The sequence below is a fragment of the Gavialis gangeticus genome, unplaced genomic scaffold (genome assembly GCF_001723915.1).
Source record: "Gavialis gangeticus isolate Ggan-Ray unplaced genomic scaffold, GavGan_comp1, whole genome shotgun sequence".
Taxonomy (NCBI): Eukaryota; Metazoa; Chordata; order Crocodylia; family Gavialidae; genus Gavialis; species Gavialis gangeticus.
The window spans coordinates 55,726,356-55,747,934 of record NW_017728995.1 but is presented as its reverse complement, the minus strand read 5'-3'; the positions used below and the strand labels follow the sequence as shown (position 1 = coordinate 55,747,934).

Below are 21,579 nucleotides of genomic sequence, written 5' to 3'. Positions count from 1 at the left end.
TGTTTCGGCGCTGCAAGACCAGGCTTTATACATGCTGAAAGAAGCCAGCCTGGGTCTTACAGCAGTGTGTTGCCACCAGCTTTGTACATACTGAATGGAACTGCTAGTGCACCACAGCATGTTGAGCCAGGGCAGAGCAGCATAGATTCCAAGGGATCAGTCTGCCAGTGCAGGGCTGCTGTACCATGGCTCAACATGCTGTGGTTCTGGGAATATGTGTAAACTCTGAACCTGGGAACAATAAACTCCAGCATGAACTGTGCCAGAGTTTTTTGCTATGTGCTAATTGTATGCCTAGATGCACCCTGTGAGGATTAGTTCTTAAAGATCATCAAGATACCTTCAAAAAGAGCAAATTAAAAGCACAGCTGGAACTGGTGAATCAAAAAAAAATCAAAGCTCTTGCTTACAAACAGCAATTAGTGAAGATGAGCTGGAAAGAATTTGCTGGTTGGGCTGATATTTTTTACATTACAATTTTCTTCATTGGTACAAAGTGATATTCTTGTCTTCCTCAAATAAATAAAATATGTAGGCTGAACCACAAATTGAAAATAAAACTAAACCTCCACCAGCTTGCTCTTTTTATTTTCCTTATTTAATGGTCTCAGCCATTCTCCTACTTTCTGTGTGATGTTATTACAGCCATAAATATTTGTAATGTTTTTCTCTGATCTATTGTGTTTGTCAGAGGAGCCTCTGCACTGATGTATTTTGAGAGGTGGGGCAGGGATGGAAGAAACAATTTAGAAATGGGTAGGGAGGAGAGGGAAGCAAATCATAGCGTACGAATTGAACCAAGTTATCTTCTCTTTCTGCAGCTGGCTGAAAGGTAGTGATAATAAAAGTAACTTGTCAGCTACTATGTGTGGAAGTTCTGCTATAGTTATCTTTAAACACTCTAATCCTATTTTAATTTATTGTCTTCACTAATTAAATAATTACTAGAGCCTTACCTATGTATAACTGTACCACTAAACCAGGGATATCCAACCTTTTTGAATGTGGGGCCAGATCATGGACTTTTTATCACCCAGTGGGCCAGCAGGAGCAGGCGCTCTCATGGCCTGTCCAGTATAGCTGAAGCCTGGGGGCACAGGGGTCAAAGGGCACCGCCTGACCCCACCCTATCCTCCCTGGGCAGCCTTGAGGATGCTCCCACACCTGCGCGCCTGGGCTCAGCAGCCAGGGGGACATGCAGGGACCCTACAGGGGTGGTGCGGGACGTGCAGGGACATCCCCCTGTTCCCTTTCCCCCGGGGCAGCCCGAGCCCGACTGGCAGGGCTCCCTCCCTCCCCGGGGCCCGTGACTCACCACTCCCAGCACAGTGTCTGCAGGCATGGGGGGGATGTGGGGAGGTGGGAGCGGTGCCAGCTTCCCACCCCGATAGCCACAGCCACAGCAGTAGAAGCATCTCCCATGGGTCCGGCCGCAGCATCCCTCCGAGCCGGCATCTGCGCCCCCTGTGCCTGCCTGCCCACTGCACTGTGACCTGCCCCAGACCATGCAGCTGGCGGAGACCAGTGCAGGGTAGGGCCAGCATACAAATGAGGAAGGGGTGGGGCTAGGAAGGGACACTGTGAAATGAGGGGGGTGGGGAGGAGTCGCATCAAGTTGGCAACATCAAGCTGACACGGTGTGTGTGGGAACCTTGTCCCTTCCCCAGCCCTTCAGCAGCAATTAGGAAGCTGCTGAGGGGCTGGGGGAGGGACAAGGGGTGGGAATGAAAGTAAACAGTATTTACTTTTGTTTCCCGTTGCAGCACCTCGGGCCTCAGAAAATGGCTTGGTGGGCCACGTGGCAGCCCACGGGCCATATGTTGTACAAGCTTGCACTACACAGAATATATTAAATAGCTTAAAATAGTTATTTTAATTCTTCCCTAATATTTGGTGATTTTTGCACTAGATATTTTCCCACTTTTTTACCAATGGCTAGATGGTAATAAAATATAAAATAGTGCTATTATTAATTCATAGTATACCCTTTTTCTCTAAAAGTTTTAAAAATCAATTAGTCCAATTAGGATATATATCTCAGTATTTAAGTTTAAAAAATGTTTCCTGAATTATTACATGCAGAAAAATTAAGAAGAATGCAACAAAAATGTGTTAAGCAAACAAGCTATGGTTTATACACGAAAATAAAATTCAGGTAATGTAAATATTAAACTAATTCATCAGGTACTCAACTTGTATATATCAGCATAGCTACATTTGAAATTAATCAGAACTATCCAAGTCTTAGTGCTTTCTCTGGAGAAAACTCTAGTCTTCTCTGTATCAGAGTTGAGCAAGACTCTTTTTGAAGCTATTTTTCTTTGGAAAGTGTAGATTGACTTGAACTTTTTGTGCGAGTGTACCATTCTGCCAATGAGAGGGAGAGAGACCCTGGAATAGCCAAGGGGTTAGGGTACATACATGGGGTGTGGCAAACCTTTTTTTAGTGACTTGAATCCTGATTTCCTGTATTCCAGCTGAATACTCTAACCACAGCAGTACTGGTTGTTTCAGGATGGTGGATTTTCCTTGCCCATCTCTCAAGAAAAGTAAGAAAGTTCTTAAGTTTGTTCCAACACAAAACCGATTTTAAAAAAGGACGAAATCTCAAATTTTTGTTGGATTGAAAAACAATCTCCTGTCCACACTCGCTTGCTCATCCTATTGGAATGAATGCTGAATGGCTGCACACAAAAATATACTGCAGCTGTCTTGCAAAAGGAGAAGGCAGAGCCCACATTTATTTAGTTACTATAGGAATGGTATGAAAAAGGTAAAGAGATATACTGGTTACAGGTGAAATACTTGTCTGTGAAAAGCTAACCATTGGTTTCAAAACCAAAATGCTGACATCAGTGAGATTACCCCACTGTGAATTTGGCCCTTTCTAGATTACCTTTCAGTAGTACACTATGTCATTAATTACCTACAACAAATGTAGAAATTGAATAGGTAGAAGTTGGTCTGTAGTTGATATAACTTGGCCCTAGATAAATTTGGAAACATCAGAGGTTTATGAAATTTGGAGATTACAGTTTATTGGGTAACTTCCTACCAGTCATCTATAATTTATTTCTTTGTGAGTCCATGACTGAAAGAATGAAATAATGGAGGAACTCAAAAGACTCCTTTCTTATTTCACAGAGCAAACAGAGCAGCTTTCTTATTTACACCTGCCAAAGGTTCAACACAGAAATCTAAGTGATGTTTTTACCATATTCACATAGAAAGCAAGAACACCCAATTAATTTACATGACAGCCTGTTCTGAGATTCACTAATTTATCTTCAGATTTCAGTACGGAAGCAGATGCTCCTGGACATATTGTTCATTTCCAATGATACGGCTAGGAAACATTTCTGTAGAAACAGAAATGTAGTTATTTTAAATTGAACAAATTGTCAGCTTTTAATAACTTTTTCTTGTTTTCTTTGCTGTAAAAGATGGTTTCAAGAACAGAGATGAGGAAAATGAAAGGGGAAGGGGAGGGTTAAGGAGCTTGGTTCTGAGGCTGACTGTTGTATCAAAGTTTATAGGAAATATTAGATTACTGGGCAACCACTATACTTCCTATGTGTTGTTGCCCTGTCACTCAGAAATAGGGGAAAGTTATATTATTTCAGTGGGGTAACTATGGTACTTAAGTCCTCACTAGTGATATGTTACTTTTACACATGAGAATAAAGCACTTGAAATGTCAAGCTGGAAGTGAGGCATTGTTACTGGTCAAATGGCATTAGAGCACCAGTATATTAACCATAGATAAATGTGCTGCTCATAGGGATGTCAAAGCAAAGTTCAGACTATAGAGAGAGTAAACTTTACCAGAGGATATGTTGTATTCTATCTCTTCATATTAAATACAGTTCCTCTTTTTTTCAGTGTTCTTTTACAATAACTGTTAATTAAATTGTAATGGTTCTTGTAAAACCAGATAAAGTCTGGATTGTGACAAAACTAAGCAACCTATTGGGGAGGACACAGTAGTAATCTCTTTATGTAGTGTTTGTTTATTCTAATCCCCATCACTGTCCCACTGGGTTGGAAATTATTATATTTTGATTAATTACCACCATAGCCAACTGTTTATAGCTCTAATGGCCACACCCCCCACTGATGGAGATCAGTATAGTTCTTTGAACGGCTGTGGATCTGGCACTAAGATTCTGAAGCTTTACCAGAGCATTCAAGTTTATTTCTGACTTTCAGGTATCTTTTCACCTCATCTAATACCTTATTTAATACTCCCCCACAAAAGCTTTGAAGGATATGCTGTTTATTCTTTTTCCTTTTTAATCATCCTACTAAGGGATTTTTCCTCCCTCCTCTGACTCCTCCTAGTTTTAAACTATGAACCAGGGTCAGCCTCATTTTTTTTTCATGGGTAAGGAAAGGTATACGTATTATCTGCTTGAATATTCTACCCAGATAAGAAAATAAAGTAACTGTAGGCTGTGCTTTTGCATAACAGGTATATGTCATGGTTCTCTAAACCAGAGTAAATTCAGGAAGTGTTTGCAAACAACATATGAAAATGGAATTCATTACTTTATGTATTCAGTGTTTTATAAATTAATGAAAATAGTCCCATGTACTTGATCAAAAACCCCTGCAATTTCCTAACAGAAAAAAATTAATAATAAAACACATCATTTTGTTTTCTGTATGCATGTCGTGAGAAAAATATATGGAAATATCACTTCTTTTTTAGCAAATATTTTCCTCAAGTGTGTTCAGTTCTTATCTACTTATATTACTGGCAAAAACACCTAATAACACTGTAGTTTCTTGAACAATTCCAATTACGTCAGCGAGGCTTATATAACATGTTTCAGGACCAAATAGTGACCTATGAAAAGAAAAAAGAGCCGTGCAACTAATATAATGGTACGACAGTGAACTGGTTTCTTTTCTCCTTTCTTAACTAACATCACAAAAGAGAATTAATTTCCAGTTATAATTTTTTTTACGCTGGCAGTGATTTGTGACCTACCGAACTCATGGTGGAAGTAGAGTACACGGTAGGGGAACACAGATTGAATTCCTGGTATTGTCAGTTTTAAAATGGGGGAGAAGTTACATGTTACACTTAGACCATGTTAAATCTATGGAATTGAATTGTGTTAAAGTTAGAAGGTGTTGTGAGCAATTAATAGTTTTTCTTGCCTTCCCATCTCTGAACAGAGGGCTGGTGAGCATGGACATGACTGGAAGCCAGGACACCTGGACTTTATCCCTGCTTTAGTGAGGGATGTTGGGAATGGTTCATTCTGGGCTGCTGGAGGACTACAAATGGATTTTTTATCTTTGTGGAGCAGACTGAAGTTACCCTAACATGAGCTAGCATAGCCCAAAGTAAACCTTCATAAATTTCAGATGCCCCGAGGGCACTTAGAATGAGTTAACCAGCTTTAATGTGTGTTTTTAGTATGGTACTTCCTAGTTGGGGTAGTAAATGGTATCACCTGTGAACCAAGAGTTTTGTATTTCTCTTTTTCTCAAGCCAACACGGCTACAAAATAGATTCCTGAGTAAGCATGTAACTTCACCCTAAGTTTTAACCTATAAATGAAGATATTTTAATGTGTCTATCAGTGATGGAAAGTCAGTGGAAACAGTTAAACCCATGCAAAGAATTTCTGCCACTGAGCCCTATCAAGCAGTAGGGACAGTTTCTTGTATTCATCACTGAATTTCAATTTTTTTAACTGATTTTGATACCAATTGAACTTTAGCTGGTTGAATTTGAAGAGAGTTTTGCCTTAGCAAAGAATGTTAGACTGAGTGTTAAAATGCCTCATTTAAAAATATGGTTGCACGGATGGGCCATTCATAGTTCAGATTACTTCAGTTATTGATTTCACTTTGAACACTCTGTTATTGGTTGCTTGTAACTGTCCTAAACTTTCACTAGCTTCAGCTAAGTGTTATAAATCATGATAATTTTTCTAAGGAACAAAATCCTTTTAAATCTCTCTCATTTATGTGTTCCTTAGAAAGGAATATGCCCCTGAAGCCAGTGTCTGCAAGTCCTGTTAATTGTGAGTATGGTAGATTTCAGGTTCTCATTGGGCATGTCTACACAAGTTGTTTACTGTGCAGTTTATTATTTAACTGTGCAGTAAACATCTCAGTGTCTACACGTGCACCCTATTAGGATGCATGAAACTAATAAACTCTGCAGCAGGGTAGTACTTATAAATACAAATCCTACCATGCTGTGGAGTTTTCTTGTGTGCATGCAGCAGTGCATATGTAGACACTGACCAGCTGGCTGGGGCACAAGGGTGCTTCAGTGAGGGAGCTGCTTGCTAGCTAGTTCCCACACTGAATCACCCCTGTGGCCCAGCCAGTCCTTCCTTAGCACACTAAGTGTGGTTGGAACAGTCCAGTGTTGGCAGGCTGACCCTTGGGGTCCCCTACCACCTGGGGCTGCTTCACCTGGGCTCCACATGCTGTGCATGAATAAACTCTAGGGCTAATTGCTCCAGAATTATTTGCTCCCACATGCTGTGCATATTCAAGCAACATGCCTGGGGGCAAGAAACTCCAGAGCAATAAGCTCCAGAGTTTATTCATATGCATTAACTGCATGTGTAGATGTGCCCATTGAGGAGCTGATTAAGTTGCAGAGAACTAATAAAAATTGTTTTCTGTTTTGTTTTCAAATCATAGTACTTCTGGTAAGCACTGAAATGGTTTCATTTGGCCAAGTTAAAAGGGGAAAAAGTGGAAATGAGAGCTCAGTTTAGGGATTTACTTTTTACTAAATTTGATCACTGACATATCAGGAAAAGAAATATTCATTTAATAAAGGGATTTGCAGCAGTATTAATGTGGTCTATATGCTTGCACTGTGAAGTTCTTTTATTAAACAATAAATAATGGCCTTCCTCTGATTCACCTACAGTTACCAATGAGGTATTCAGTTCAGTAGTTTTTACTAAGGCAAAAGTTCTATGGAATTCAAGGTGTTAAAGTTCATTGGTATCAAAATCAGTTCTTTAAAAATAAATTTAAATACCAAATACAAAAAATCTGGAGCACAAACTGTCACTATTGCATGATGGGACCAAATGGTAGAAGCTCTTTGCTTACACTCTTTCCAGCAGCTCTGTTGAATACAGGGCCAATGTAATGTATGCCCATGGGTACTTAGGGGTATTTGATCTGAATCATGCAGCATGCATGCAGAAAAGCAGAAGAGCCTTTTGACTTCTTACCAGCAAGAAAGATCCTTCCTCAACACTTGCTGTGTCCCATGGGACAGGCTGCCCTAGAACCTCCCTTTTTTTTGTAGTGACAAGTGGTGTGTCTTCCTCTGGGGACGATACATACCCTCTTCTCTTCCTCCAGATATTGCTCCTTGCTCACCAAAAGACTGGCACTGCCCAGTTCTCTCCCCTGAACCTTGACCTAGATTTCATAGACATTTGGGCTGGAAGGGACCCCAAAGGATCATCAAGTCTAGTCCCCTGCCCCATGGGCAGGAAGTCAGCAGGGATCATAGGATCCCAGCAAGATAAGCATCCAAATGTGTTTTGAAGGCATTCAAAGTGGGTGCTTGAATCGCATCCGGTGGCAGTCTGTTCCAAACCTTGGGGGCTTGGACAGTAAAGAAGTTCTTTCATATGTCCAGCCTCAAATGGTCCTGCTGGAGTTTATAACCATTCAACATTGTCATCCCCTGGGGCGCTCTGGTGAACAAATGTTCCCCCAGATCCTGATGAGCATCCTTGATAAATTTATAGGTGGCCACCAGATCACCTCTGAGCCTGTGCTTTTCTAGGCTGAAGAGTCCCATGGCTCTCAGCCTCTCATCATAAGGTCTGTTTTCCTGACCTCTGATCATGTGCATGGCTCTCCTCTGGACTCTCAAGCTTCTCCACATCCTTTCTGAATTTTGGAGCCCAAAACTTGGACGCAGTACTCCAGCTGCATCCTCACCAAGGCTGAGTACAACGGGAGAATGACGTCCCAGGATTTGCTTGAGAAGCATCTATGGATGCAAGCCAGCATTTTGCTAGCTTTACTAGCTGCAGCATCACGTTGAAGGCTCATGTTCATCTTGTAGTCAGTCATGACCCTGAAGTCCCTTTCCTGGATAATGTGCCAGACTGTGGCCATTTTCGTCTTTTCCTTTCTTTTATGATACTGTCCCTGGGACCTACCCAGTCCTGGGTCACAGTTCCTTCCTTCATATGAGGAGTAAAGAAGAGGAAATGAAGAAGAGCAGAGTGAAGTTTGTTGATTTTTAAAGCTGAATCAGAGTCTCTGACACTCTGTGGTATTCCTAGGAACCACAACTGTGACACCAAGCAGGGATTGTCTGTGCTGTAGCTTGGGTTAAATCAATTCACAAGAGTTGGAGTCCTACAAAGAATGGGTGACTGTGGGTACGACTTGAATTTTTTTCAGTCAGAAGATGCCTTTCTAATGAAACCAAAAGTTTTTGGTGGTTGTTGCTTTTTGTTGTTTTTTTAATAAGACCATTTGAACTTACCCCAAATTAATATTTTGAATTTTGTTTTGGAGGATTTTTTTTAACTGTGTGTATTGATTTGGAATTTAAAAGAAGATTCAACATGTCAGCTTCTTGTGTAGTACTCCTTCATGTATTCTTACTATAACGACAGTCAAGTATTGGAATGGGCTACCCAGAGAGGCTGTGATATCTCTATCCTGGGAAATTTTTAAAAGCTGATTGGACAAACACTTGACTGCGATGGTATAGTCAGGGATGATCCTGCTCTGAGCAGGGAATTGATCTAAATGATTTACAGAGGTCCTTTTCAGGTCTACTTTTCTGTGATTCTTCTCTTCTCTCCTTTGTTGCTTCTCTTTCCTTATCTCTCAGAGCAGCACCCTGTGGAACTGTGGAATGAAACCGAAAGGAGTTGCCTTACTGGTGCTTCCCACATGACTTTCCACATGTTGGGCACTAAGAAACCGTAAGCCTAGAGCTGGCCAGAAGGAGATGGCTGACAGAGTTGTGTTCCAGTTCTAGCAGATGATGCTGGTTTTAATGAGGTTGAGTGGCCAAAGCCAGAACTTTTCTATCTGATCTAGTTCCCAAAATACTGGGGTACCAGTGGTTTCCCATGAATTTGTGAAAAATAGTGTTAATTCACCACTGCAGAATTGCAGAATTTGAAAATATATTGACACTGCTAGCAACTTTGTGGGTCTTCTCTACTCCAGGGATTTATTCACATCTTCTGTCATTATATTCTCATTTTCTCCCCACTCTTATGGATATCTCTCCAGACCAAACACAGAGATTTTGAATCAGCAAAGTATCTAAGAATTACATGAAGTTAAGTATGTGCTTGCATACTTTACTGAATGAGGGTCTGATTGACATTATTGTGAGCTTTGTCTGGAAAGAAAATGCAAGGATGAACACATATTTTATCTCTTATTCCTACAAGATTCCCTGGCTCTCCAAATATTTATATCCTCACAATATTAAAGTCACAGGCTTAATATTATTAAGTTCCAGGGTCCCTTCCCCCCCCCACCCTGGGGGGTGGCAGGGAGCGTGGGACCAGTCCCCATGCACATGGGGAAAGGAGAGCTCTGCTGGCTGTAGTGGCAGCTGCCTTCTTGCCCCATGCACTTTGGGAGGGGTCCTGATGTGCAGGGGATTGGGAGACAGCTGCAGCTCCCAGCGAGCTCCAGGTTGGGTGGGGATTTCTTGTAGGGAACTGGGAGGTGAGCAGCACTGGGACAGAGGGGGGCAGAGAGCTACCCTGTCTAAGCTACCCCACCCCACTGGGGGGAACTGGAGCTGAACAGTGCCAGAACTGGGAGAGTTTCCTGTCTCCTGTGGCCCCCTAGTGTTGAGGCTGACGGCTGACCAGGAGCAGATTTGTTCCTGGCCAGTCTCTCCACATGTGCTACTGCACAGTATCTACTGCAGTTAGTTTACTACCTGTATTTACAGGTGGTAGCTAACTGTACAGTAAATTAATTTACTGTGCAGTAAATGGTTCACAGATGTAGATGGTGATACTTTACTGCACAATAGATTAGTCTGCTGTGCAATAAAGCATCTCATGTAGACATACCCACTGTCTGTCTCTTCGCCTTTAACATATTTTAGATTTAGCAATGAAGTCCTCTGATATTTAGATGAAACAAACTTTTTTGTTTTTCAGTAATGTGATTTTAACAACTGGCATTATTTAGTAGTAGCAGCTGTATTTTTCAACAATTTCCCTGGCCTCTGCCCTTTTTGCAGTAATAAATGAATACATTCCAAAAATGTAGGTTGTAATGAAAACAAGTAATAGCTTTAAATAGAAGATCCTTCTTCTTGAAATGACAGTTTAGTTTTTTATTTTTTGAGATTACACAATAAAACTGGGTCAACTATTACTGTTATATAACTTGACTGGAAATAGAAGAAGCTTTTGGAAGAAGTGGCTGGATACATGGAGAGACTGTTCACAGGGCAATCCTGCTTCCAGATATTGTGAATGCTGATATTGCAAGTGAAGCACAACTATTCAAGTTAGATGAGATCCAGAGGGAAGCATTGAGTAATTTATAATGGATCATATTCAGTAGCATGGAAAAGAATTAGGTTCTGTACAGTTTCCTTTATCCTCAAGGTGCCTTGAAGTTATTTGCAGTACCAGGATGTGTAGTGCGTAGTGCAGTGGCTGTTTCAGGAAGACTAGTAACTGAGCAATATGCCTTATACACAGCCTTTGATATTTGAAACCAGTTTCTGTTGAGAGTGTAGATTGCTTCCCTGTGAGTGACTTCCTGTTACTGGCTTCCATACCAGATGTAGGAAAGAGTGTGGGTACTTATGAAGTATCATCGAGGCCTTCTGCTTTTCATCCCCACCCTTGGAACATACTTTTTGTTAGAGAACTTTTCTAATGTTAAGGATAATAGCATCCTCACTTTCAGGGCTTAATCCTGAAAAATACTAAGGACCCTTAACTTCTATTTCAGTGGTTCCCAAACTCTGACAGATTGCGCGTCACCAATTTGAAATGATACAACCTTAAGTACCACTACCAATTAAAATGATACAACCTTAAGTACCACCCCAATTTAAAATGTGTGGCTGCCGGGCTTCAAATAACCGTTCTCGAGTGATCTTTGCTCTGCGGATGGATGTCAAACACCTGCCGGATTGTGTCTGTGCCAGAGTAGCTCTCTTCTTCCCATGTCACCAACCCCACTCTCGCCTGCCATGACTTGCTGTTCCTCAGTAGGAGGGGCTGGTTGATGGGATACCCGGTGGCCCGGGATTCACCCGGCAGTCACTCATGGGGCTCCACGACCTCTACACCCCGGCCTCACGCCACCTTCAGTGCGTCACTCATCTGTTGTTCTTGTCCCTCACTGTGGGGCAATGCCTCCTGGCCTGCCTTTAAGTGTCCGCGGCCCCTAGCCACTGTGACCACCATAAGGACCTGCCTAACTGTCCTCCTTGCCTTCACCCCTTCCTTCAGTGGAAAGTATACAAAGAAAAAAAGGTAAATTTACAGAGGCTTCTCTTCAGCTTTGGTCCCCGGGGTACACGCCCCTAGCTCTCTGCCCCTTTGTCAGGGGTGACTAAATAAACAGAACAACAAAATGCAAAACGCCAGGTCTTTCCCTACCCTCTTATTGGCCTACCCCAAACACTCCCTGGGTTTCCTTCTGGTCCACCCCGGACCAATCACCTCCAGTGTTCTTCTCTTCTGTCCGTCACTTTATCGGGAACTGGCAGTGATGCCCATCCCGACTGCACCCCCTCAGGGCTCTCCCGGGGTCTTCCCTCCCTGGCACGGCTTCTCCGTGCCCTGTTGTCCTGGCACCCTACCTGTGGGTCTCGTCACTCCCAGATGCTACTCCAGCCACATCTTCAGGTGCTGTGCCTGCAGTTCCCACGTTGTCCGGTGCGGGCTCCTGTCGGGAGGTTCGGCCTCGCTCCACCCATGTCCCTGCTGGCTTTCCTGGCTCCGCAGGTATTATGGCGAAGGTTCCTCCCGTTGCTGACGGCAGCTGCAGCTCCTCGCCCGTGCTATCTGACCCTCCGTGGTAGTGGCTGCCGTTCTTATTGCCGCTGGCCAGCTTCTGATGCTGACGTCATCAGCCGGCCGTAATTGAACAAAAACGCGGCTAATGAGCTGCGCAGATTCCTCCTTCCACCCCGTGCACGTCCCATCCCAAGCTGCTGGTAAGTGCCTCTCATTACTTTGACTCCCGGGACAAAATGATACTACCTTAACTACCACCAGCAAATTTTTCATACTGCTACCTACCACTGACAGGTTGTCTGCATACCACTGGTGGTATGCATACCACGGATTTCAAATGCTGTTCTATTGGCTTCAGTGAAAGATAAACATTTTAATAAAATGTAACTGGTGCAGTTACATTTTATAATTAGCACGTGCTAGCTCCAAGGAACGTTAGGTGGTGTTAAAGTTAGCACATGCTGTGAACAGGCTTCCGTTAATAGCCTTTCTAATTATCATTGCTCTAACCTGCTGCTGGATGGCTGGTTAGCAGGGGCATGGCTAGGAGCTGCCAAGTCTGTCCCATGCCTGGCCTGCTTGCCAACTTTTAAAAAATAATATAGGCTCTAGGAATGGGCCTCCACCAATTTGTATGGGTCCTGGCTAGCCCAGATAGGGTACCTAGTCATCTGCACTTCCCCTGCTGTTCCCCACTCACTGTAGGGAAGCAGGGTTTGGGCCCCAGAATTTGTCCTTTTATGTCAGTGGAGAGGTTAAGCTAGGTAGCAGGGTTCAAAGATAATCCTCACCCAAGGTAGCATAACTTTAAAACGCCTTAATGTGAGGACACTTGGGGTGCCTGTACACAAGTCTGGAGACTGCTCCAACATGCTGTAATTACAGCACATGGATTAATTGCGTGTGCTGGAGCTTGGTAATTACTGCACTCCAGCAGCCTCCTGCATCTCGTGTATCAACATCCCAACACTTAAAAATGGTGGTGGGGGTGCTTGCACTAAAGTGCATTGAATGAGCTTTAGTTCAAGAACCCCGACACCATTTTAAAGCAGGGGGACACTGATACATGAGACACTTTGGTGCTTTAATTAGAGCCCACTCTAATTAAAACACCACAATTCCCTCTCTCCCCTACCCCACCGAACCCCTGGAGGATGTGTAAAAGTGACCTTGGTTTTTAAGTGTCCTTAATGTGGTCTAATTGTAATGTGTAACCTCAAATCTCATTGGACAGAGCATTTATTTTCTGTTTTTCAGAGGCAAGTGCAGTCTGAACCTAAGGACAGAAAGCTAAATTATTTGACTATTCTGGAAGAATGAGCTTTAGAGCTGATCAAGACATTCTGGAAATTTCTGGTGAAAGAAACTTTAGTCAAAGGTCCATAAAAAACTGTTTTCATTTTGGAAACCAGTTTATTAAATTCTAGGCATTAAATCCATAGATAGATAGACAGACAGACAAATAGATAAACAAGCGGGTTCATTGTGTTGAAGAGAAATGATAAATTGTAGTTCAGTTCATGGCAAATTTTATTGGAATAATACCTGGGAAAAATGTTTATTGCTAAAGATTTTTTCTCTTCACCCTTCTCAACCCACCTTCCCCTCCTTTCTGTTACTTTTATCTATAACTGGGGGGAAAATATTAAACAAAATTTTAAAATGGTATCATCTTGTTGCAGCAAGGACAATTTCATGACCAATAATGAAACTTTCTCCATTTTTGTTAATAGAATGGTATTTAAATGTATTTTACATAATAATCAGCACAGTCCAAAATTACATAGTTTCCAAGTATGATGAAACTTTACAAGGAAATATTTTTAAAGGTCAGGTTCAATAAAAACAAGCAGCTGTGGTGTAGAAATCCCACATCATAGCTTATTCAAGGAGACTTCTCCGTATGCCTCCCTTTGTTATAAGCAGGGATACGGATCATTACAAAAAAACATGGTAAAACCTGGATTTTCTCTTTTTAAGGAGAAAAACAGAAAAGGTGAAAAACTTGGATTTTCTCCTTTTAAGGAGAAAAAGGCAGGTTTCCCTTTGCAGGCTGGCAGAGTTCCAGCCTGCAAGAGGCTGGGGGGGACCAAAAGGAAGGTGGTCAGGCAGGAGGGGGGTGGTCATGTGGGAGAAGGGCAGTCAGGCAGGGGGAATTATGTGCATGTGTGCACTCCCACATGCACATGGCAGACAGCATGAGAGTAGGTAAATCTGGGGGGATGGATTGAGGCTTCTATCTATAGTGAGGGAGGGAGTTGGGCAGTGCTGGGGCTGCTGCCCAGCCAGGGTAGTGCATGGGGTTTGGGGCCCAGGGCTATGTGTGGCTGCAGGGCCCAGGCAGGGAGTGGGGCATAGCCAGGGGAAGTTCATTTGTAGGGTGGTAGGGGGTCTAGCTCTCCACCATTGCATGCACTCCTGAGGGTGCATGGGGGGCATGGCAGAGCCCAGGGAGCTGTGTGTGGGAAATGAGGGACAGCAGCAGGGCCTGGAAGCTGTGGATGGGGAGTGAAGGGTACCAGCAGGGCCAGGGGGATGTGGGTGGGGAGTGAGGGGCACCAGAAGGTCTGTGGAGGGCCTTTGACTTGGGAGTGAGGGACAGTGGCATGGGCAGGGCACCAGCATATCAGGGCTGCTCAACATCACAAAACAGTGGAGTAGGAACAGCCACAGCTGTGTCCTGGTGAGTGAAGGGAGTAGAGAAAGCTCTGATTTTCCACGATAAAACCCCACCAAATCAAACATCAAAATGTACAGGTATTTAGAATTTATTTTATTAGATTTATGGAGGCACTTGTAGGCTTCCAAATTTCTTTAAAATTGTAAATATATCCATAAAATATTGTGTTCAACTGATGCCACTATATATAGTGGCATTTCATTTTAATCATGGAAAACCCAGATTTGGAGGGTGGTTTATCAGAGAATTTGTCATTTTTAAGTACAGAAAACCAGAATCCTTCTTTATAAGGATTACAAGGTGGATATAAACCATGTTATAAGCTTCTGTGGCACTGTAACCATAAACAGTTTTACTGGTAACTTCATGGGTCTTGCCACTAAATACAGCAATTGTGCAATGTGCTGTACACAGAAACATATGGACCTATGTACAACAAAGCAAGGATAGTACAGCTTGCACTGAACTGTCTTGCAGATGTGTTAAACCACAATAGAAAAACTGTAGAGGCAAAATTAAAGTCTTATTTGTATGCTATTTTGGCATATATGGTTATTTACAATATACAGTACACTATTAAAGAATGCATTGTAAGCAGAGCTCAGAGTACTGAGATTAACCTTTAAGCGAGTCTTAGAAGTGCTTAAAATTCTGGATAATGTCATGTGATGCTCTTCCGCAACATAGGCTGGATATCCAGTGAAAAAGGGTTTTATAGGTACTTTAGGGTTTTATGGGTACTTTGGCACTTCTGTTTCCAGTTCCTTAGGGAATTAGGAGTGAAGTAATAGAAGCTTGAACTCTAGATATGTGGCCAGGGGTCTTTGCCTTCTGGTAGGAGAATTCCCTCTCATTTCAGAAAGGAAAGGGAGTGCTGCATCCCCTTCTTCTTCAAGAAGAGAAGCTATGGTCTCCCCTACCTGACGAAGACAGAATGCTAGCAACAGGCCTGACAGTAATTACCCCAGCAGCTGAGTAAGTCAACCTGTTGCACTTTACACATGTCTTCTGCCACCGTAGTACAGGATGCATGCTCCAAGGTGAGGCAGTTCCCATTACTCAGAGCTACAGTTTCAAGTTGACCTTAGATTCAGACATCACTGAATCAATCACACTTGGTTCATACTTTTCTCTGCAAGCATGATCCTATGCTTTTTAAAAAAAAATGAAAACTGAGGTAACTATGTGAGTTCAGGGGCCTTAGGTACAGACTGTTCATGCCTTTGCCTTTTTTACCGGCTTAGCTGAAAAATTAGATTAATGCGCAGTGCATTTTTATGCATATTTCCTAGCATGAGCAATTAGAAACAGACAATTATTAACAACTGAAAGAGCAGCAGAAAAAATGCTTATGGCGTATAAACCTTGTATGGCAAGAAAGTGAGAACTGAACATGGGACATAAACAGAAAATAAGGATAATTTCCCATCCGTAAAAGGATTCTGAAGAGGCATGAAATTGTTGTATTACCTGCTGAAGGAGCAGAAAGTTGAAAAACTGAGAAGGCCAATACATGTGAGAACAAGTGATATCATTCTGGTTGATATGTGTAGACAAAATAGGACCAAAGGTTAGCAAAGTTTAGTAACCTCATTGGTTTCACGAGAATGCTGAAGAAGCTACTACCAGAAAGTGTCTTCTAAAGTATAACAGGTTGGCAAACTGCCACTTTGTCAATTTTTTTCTGTCCGAGTTTATTTATTTTTTTAAAATTGCTTCAGGATGCTAAAGTGTTATTACTATTTTCAAAAGCCTTGTTTGGAGTATAGGTTCCTGAACTGATTAAGAATTTGATAGCTTGAAGTAAATACAAAATGAATCAAATTTTCCTAAACATAAAGCTTATAGATAGTTTAAACTGAGAATATATGATCCTTAAATAGTTAAAATAAGAAATAAATCAATTAATTTTAATATATGATCCTTAACTAGTTAAAATAAATAAATGAATGCAGTGTATGTGTGTGTGTGTCCCTGTGCAGGTGCATGTGTATTTATACTACAACAATACATACCATACAGAAGAAATTCAGAATTGCTGGTTAATTTTTCCCCACCAAACTTAACTCTGGCAACATTTACACCTCCCAGTACAAAATATCATCTCTTTGCCACATGCAAATTCTTTTTTGTCTTTATTGAGTATATTGGGCCCAATGACTCTTCTGGGAAATGGCCAGAGTGGGAGAACATTTCCAGAGCTCGGAACTGTAAAGGCTCCTTTTGCTGGTCTCAGTTCATAAAAGGGACTTTGACAGGAGAAATGGGGAAGATACAGAAGGTTAATAAAGCCTAAGGCTACAATATTTATGCCTGCAGATTCCCAGCAGGAATCGTGAGGGACAATGCAAGCTTGCCATTTGCTGCTTTGAAGCCAGATATCAGTAAAAGTTTCAAGGCAGTTACAAATGCAGTGGGCATGGAGCCCATGGGATCTGTAACTTACTGGCAGGATTTAAAATATTCTGCATATTCAGGACCTAGGGCAGTCAGGACAAGAGCCATAAGAAGCAACTTCTGATTGGTTTGATGGCTTTAAAAGATTTCACTTTAAATATATTTAAATACAAGTATATTCAGGTCCTAGAGTATGTTTTTGAATAAAGTTATGGCAGACCTTGCCCAAAGGCCTGAAAACTTTCAAATGTGAAACTCATACTTAAATGGTATTAGAATCTAAGTCTCAGGGCTGGTTTGTGTAAAGAAACGACATGAATTAACTAGGAGTATGGATGTGAGAAAAAATTACCGTGATGAAAAAAAGGGATGGGGTTTGCTGCACAAGAGCTGCTCTGTGGTAACTGTAGTTGGTCTTATCCCATGGTAAGTAGAAGGTGAATCACAGGACTGTTGCCAGATAAGAAACAATAAGTTGCCTCAATGTAGCTCCCATTTACACTGGAGTAAGAAGAGAAGTGCTCAGCCCTCAGTCCGTGTGCCAGATGCAGCCCATGTTATCTGGCCCGTGGTGCTCCCCATTGGTCTGGAAATTCATACCTACAGTAAGAGAACAGTGGCACCACTCCTCCACAAACAAACTTCTAAACCCATGGGGAGACCTGGGCCCTATGTGTTGGGTTGGGCACCCAATCCCAGCACACAGGGCCAGGCGGGGCTGCACCAGGCCCCAGGGACCAATCCTGGCACATGGGGGGACTTTGGGGTGGGGAGTTGTCACAGGACCACCAGAACCCAATCCCAGCACTCTGGGGCTAGAGGAGATGGTTTCAGGCCCCTGGGACTCAATCCTAGTAGGAGGGGTCAACCAGCCTGCAGGACCAAAAGGTGGAGCACCCCTGATGTAGACAACAGTGACTGTAGAGTATGTGACATACAATAAAGTCCCTTCTGTCCCCTATCTATTTGCCTTGTGTGAAGGTTTTTGTATATTCATACCATAAGGTGATTTTTATATATTCTTAAAGTTAACCACATGCTTCAGTATTTTACTGTTTCTGGTTCAGAGTACTCATGACTCATCCTTAATGTCTAAGGGAGCAATTTTGAAAAGAGCATTCTACTTAAATTAATTAAAATTAAATATCTATATCCCTTCAAATTGCTTTGAAAGGCTCAGCCTGAATGTATGCTTGCTCTTTGTGTACCAAAAAAAGAAGAACATTGCTAAATATGTGAAAGTGCATATAAACAGCATTGGCTCTTAATCCAGTAATCACCACTAAGAATACATTTAAGCAGGGAATTCCAATTTATGAAACTGTCACCATAAAGCAGAGGTCTCTTTCACAAAAAAGGCAGTATGACAAACCACACCGCTAGTGATAACTAGCCAGATCTGACTTGCAAACTTATCTTTCAAACTATTTGGTCTTATTACAAATCTTTAACAAGAAAACCCACAAAAATGTCAAGTCATCCGGAGGCAAAAAATGTCAGATTTTAAGTTTAAATATCCTTTTGAAATAATAAATATCCTGTGAGCTAGCATATAATGGATGGGGACCATTAGCATTTGTTTAATGTTATGCTTGCTATCTGTGCATCATGTTCCTGTTCTTCAGCAAACTGACTTCTTATTGGTTTATCATGCTTTCTTATTCTTCAGTACTAAACAATAAAGCTACAAGCTTCATTAATTCCTTTTCAGTGCCACCTTTATTATGGACAAAATTCTATTCAGGTTTTCACTGACAAGCAAGGAGGAAACCAGAGGAGCACAGAGATGCTCCCCAACCTGAGCCTTGTGCAGATTCCAAGCCAAGTTCAGTTTTTGCTTTCTTGGCATGCTGTGGACGCTAACACCTGATGCTGTTTTTGAGAACAATCACAACTTGATCCTGATTGGTCACTGTGGTTGGGTTCTTGTGGCAATAGGAGGAATGAGAGGAACAATGCATGCTGCATCCTGTAAAAGGTTACATGATCTTGTTCTTCCAATGACGCAGACTTTGAGACTTTTGAATTGTATGAAAAATGATAGGTGTGTAATTCTCAGAAAACTAAGGAGGTAAGTTTATAGAATGATAGAGCTTGTTTATTCAGAGAGCGCTACCCTGCCTGCAGTTCTGCTGTTCCCTCCACAATCCTCAGACAAATGTAGCAATTTATACATAACACTCTTAAAGGTATCCACACAGTAGAGACTTTATAAACATCTGTAATAGGTTCTGCCACAAACATTATGGTTCTTGGAAACTGTTGCAGAGGTACAATGGCAGCTTCTCACTCTCACTCCCAACCTGTGTATCTGGAAGCCATAGTCTAGTCCAGAGGTGGGCAATTATTTCGGGCAGAGGGCAACTTACTGAGTTTTGGCAAGCCATCGAGGGCCGCATGACAGGCAGCCCAGGGCAGATTAATATTAATTTTCTAAATTTTTTAGGGGCCCTGTGGGCCAAATAGAATGGCTTGGCGGGCCGCATCTGGCCCGTGGGCTGCATTTTGTGTGCCCCGATCTAGTCCTTTGTTGTTTGTAATGTTTTGATAGTAAGAATTAAACAAGGTGCAAAATCTAATCAGGAGCTGTAAACATTCTTGCAGATTTTTACTTATTTTAGTTTTGGCAAAAGAACAGAACTGAAGTGCTACCTAAAAAAAGTCTTACAAAAAAACACACTTCAGATGTGCCAACAAACACCTGTGTAATTGCACTTTAGCACATCCTGTAGATGATTATGCATATCTTCATATAATAGATCCTAAACATAGAAAAGCATGTTTCTCATATACAATTTCAAGCAAGTGCCTGAAAAAACATCTTTTGAGGTCTAGGATTATGTTGCTGGGCTTCTGTGTTGTACACAATTTGTTGCACTGCCTGGAAATCTGCAGCATTTCATTGAAGTATATAAGACTACAGGACGCCAGACACATTGGTGTTGCTTTACACTTTACAATTTAGTACATTTAAAGTCTTATATTTAATTTAGAGATGGAAACAAGTAACATCCCATTTGGAAGAGAACAAATGCATCATGAAGTTCTTTTGCAAAACACTATGGAACTTTTGAAAACTTGTAATGGGACACACATCCCATTCACTTGTGTGTCATCATTCTTGTCAAACCACCTGTGGTCTGATATAGCAGCTGTACTCAGATGATTCTGTACTGTGCTAATGCAAGTTACCATTGCTACATGTAGCCCAAGTGGGAACAGTGTGGCCATATAACTAGCAGGTTTCAGTGTTACTTAGGCATCTAATTTCCCTTTGTGAATTTACCCCACCCATAGTAAGGTCTTATATCACCCTTATATATGTATCTATTTGCCAGTCAACTTACTTCTCATTTAACTATTCAGCACATTGTGGAAGCTTTTCAGTATTGTGCATATATGGTGAGAATGTAAGTGTACTTTTGATAAAATGTGTAGTTTAATTTTCAAGTAAATAATTCAGCAACATAGTTTCATAGAAGATATCACTTTCATTGGCTTGAGCATTAATGGGCAATTTAATTCTCTGTTGGATCAGGTTCTTGATATGCCCTTATAGATATTTACTTTTTATTACATATACAACTGAGATTGACATCTACTGGGGCCTTTTGCTTACAATAGCTTATGGATTTCTTTTGGAAGAAATAAAGGATTAAGATCTGCCTAACATCTACGCATTTAATTCAATGGGAAGATCCTGCTGTTGACATTGATCTGGATCTTGTGCCAATATTCATGCAAGAAATCAATGACTTCAGTGAGTAGTTTCAGAGTAAATTTTTTTATGTGACATAGGCATCAGCCTGTGAAAGGGAAATTGATGAGCTCAGTCAACCTTTATATAGGGAATCTTGCATGGAAAGGATATTTTAGAAATACTGGCAAATCATCACGTGCATTTGGAATGTGCACATCAAAATTTATATTCTTGAGCAGTCTGTACCTAATCCGCTTTGTGAAAAGCTGGCACATTTCTGGAGATCAAATGTTAATCAGACATAGTGAATTGGATTGACAAGTTATAGTTGTAGTCACTAGACCCTTCCAAAATAACATGCATCTTCTCAGACCTAAACAACGATAATCATAACTACTACTGCTGGGGGTACAGGGCCATGTCCTCTGTATGTGTGTTGTGGCATGGCTCCCACTCCTGATCTGTCTGCACCAAAATTGTTGATGAAATAAGTGTTTACATTGTGTGACTAATAAAATAGCTACTTTCATTTTTTTATACCTGATTATTTAATTCTAACTTTTGTTGCAGTTTTTCAAAGAGGCAAGATATATGTATATAGAAGTTTGTGGAGAATTCAGGTTTTGGATAATAAACCCTTTTGAAGTAAGGGTGTTGGGGTTACTTGGAGATTTTCTTTTGCCACCAGAAATTTAAACACAGTTAATGAATGCATGGTAGCTCTATAAACAATCTGTAACATTGGCATGATCCAGCTCCTTGTCTTAATCTTTTGTATGTCTTTCAGCTGCATTGTGAAATCTCTGGACATTAAGTGC

The 21,579-nt window shown here is 41.5% G+C and overlaps 1 protein-coding gene across 1 annotated transcript in view; it reads left to right on the top strand.

The window, feature by feature from the left end:
* CLSTN2 (calsyntenin 2) overlaps positions 1 to 21,579 on the top strand; it is a 715,806-nt gene that overhangs the window by 235,770 nt on the left and 458,457 nt on the right. The window lies entirely within an intron of this gene.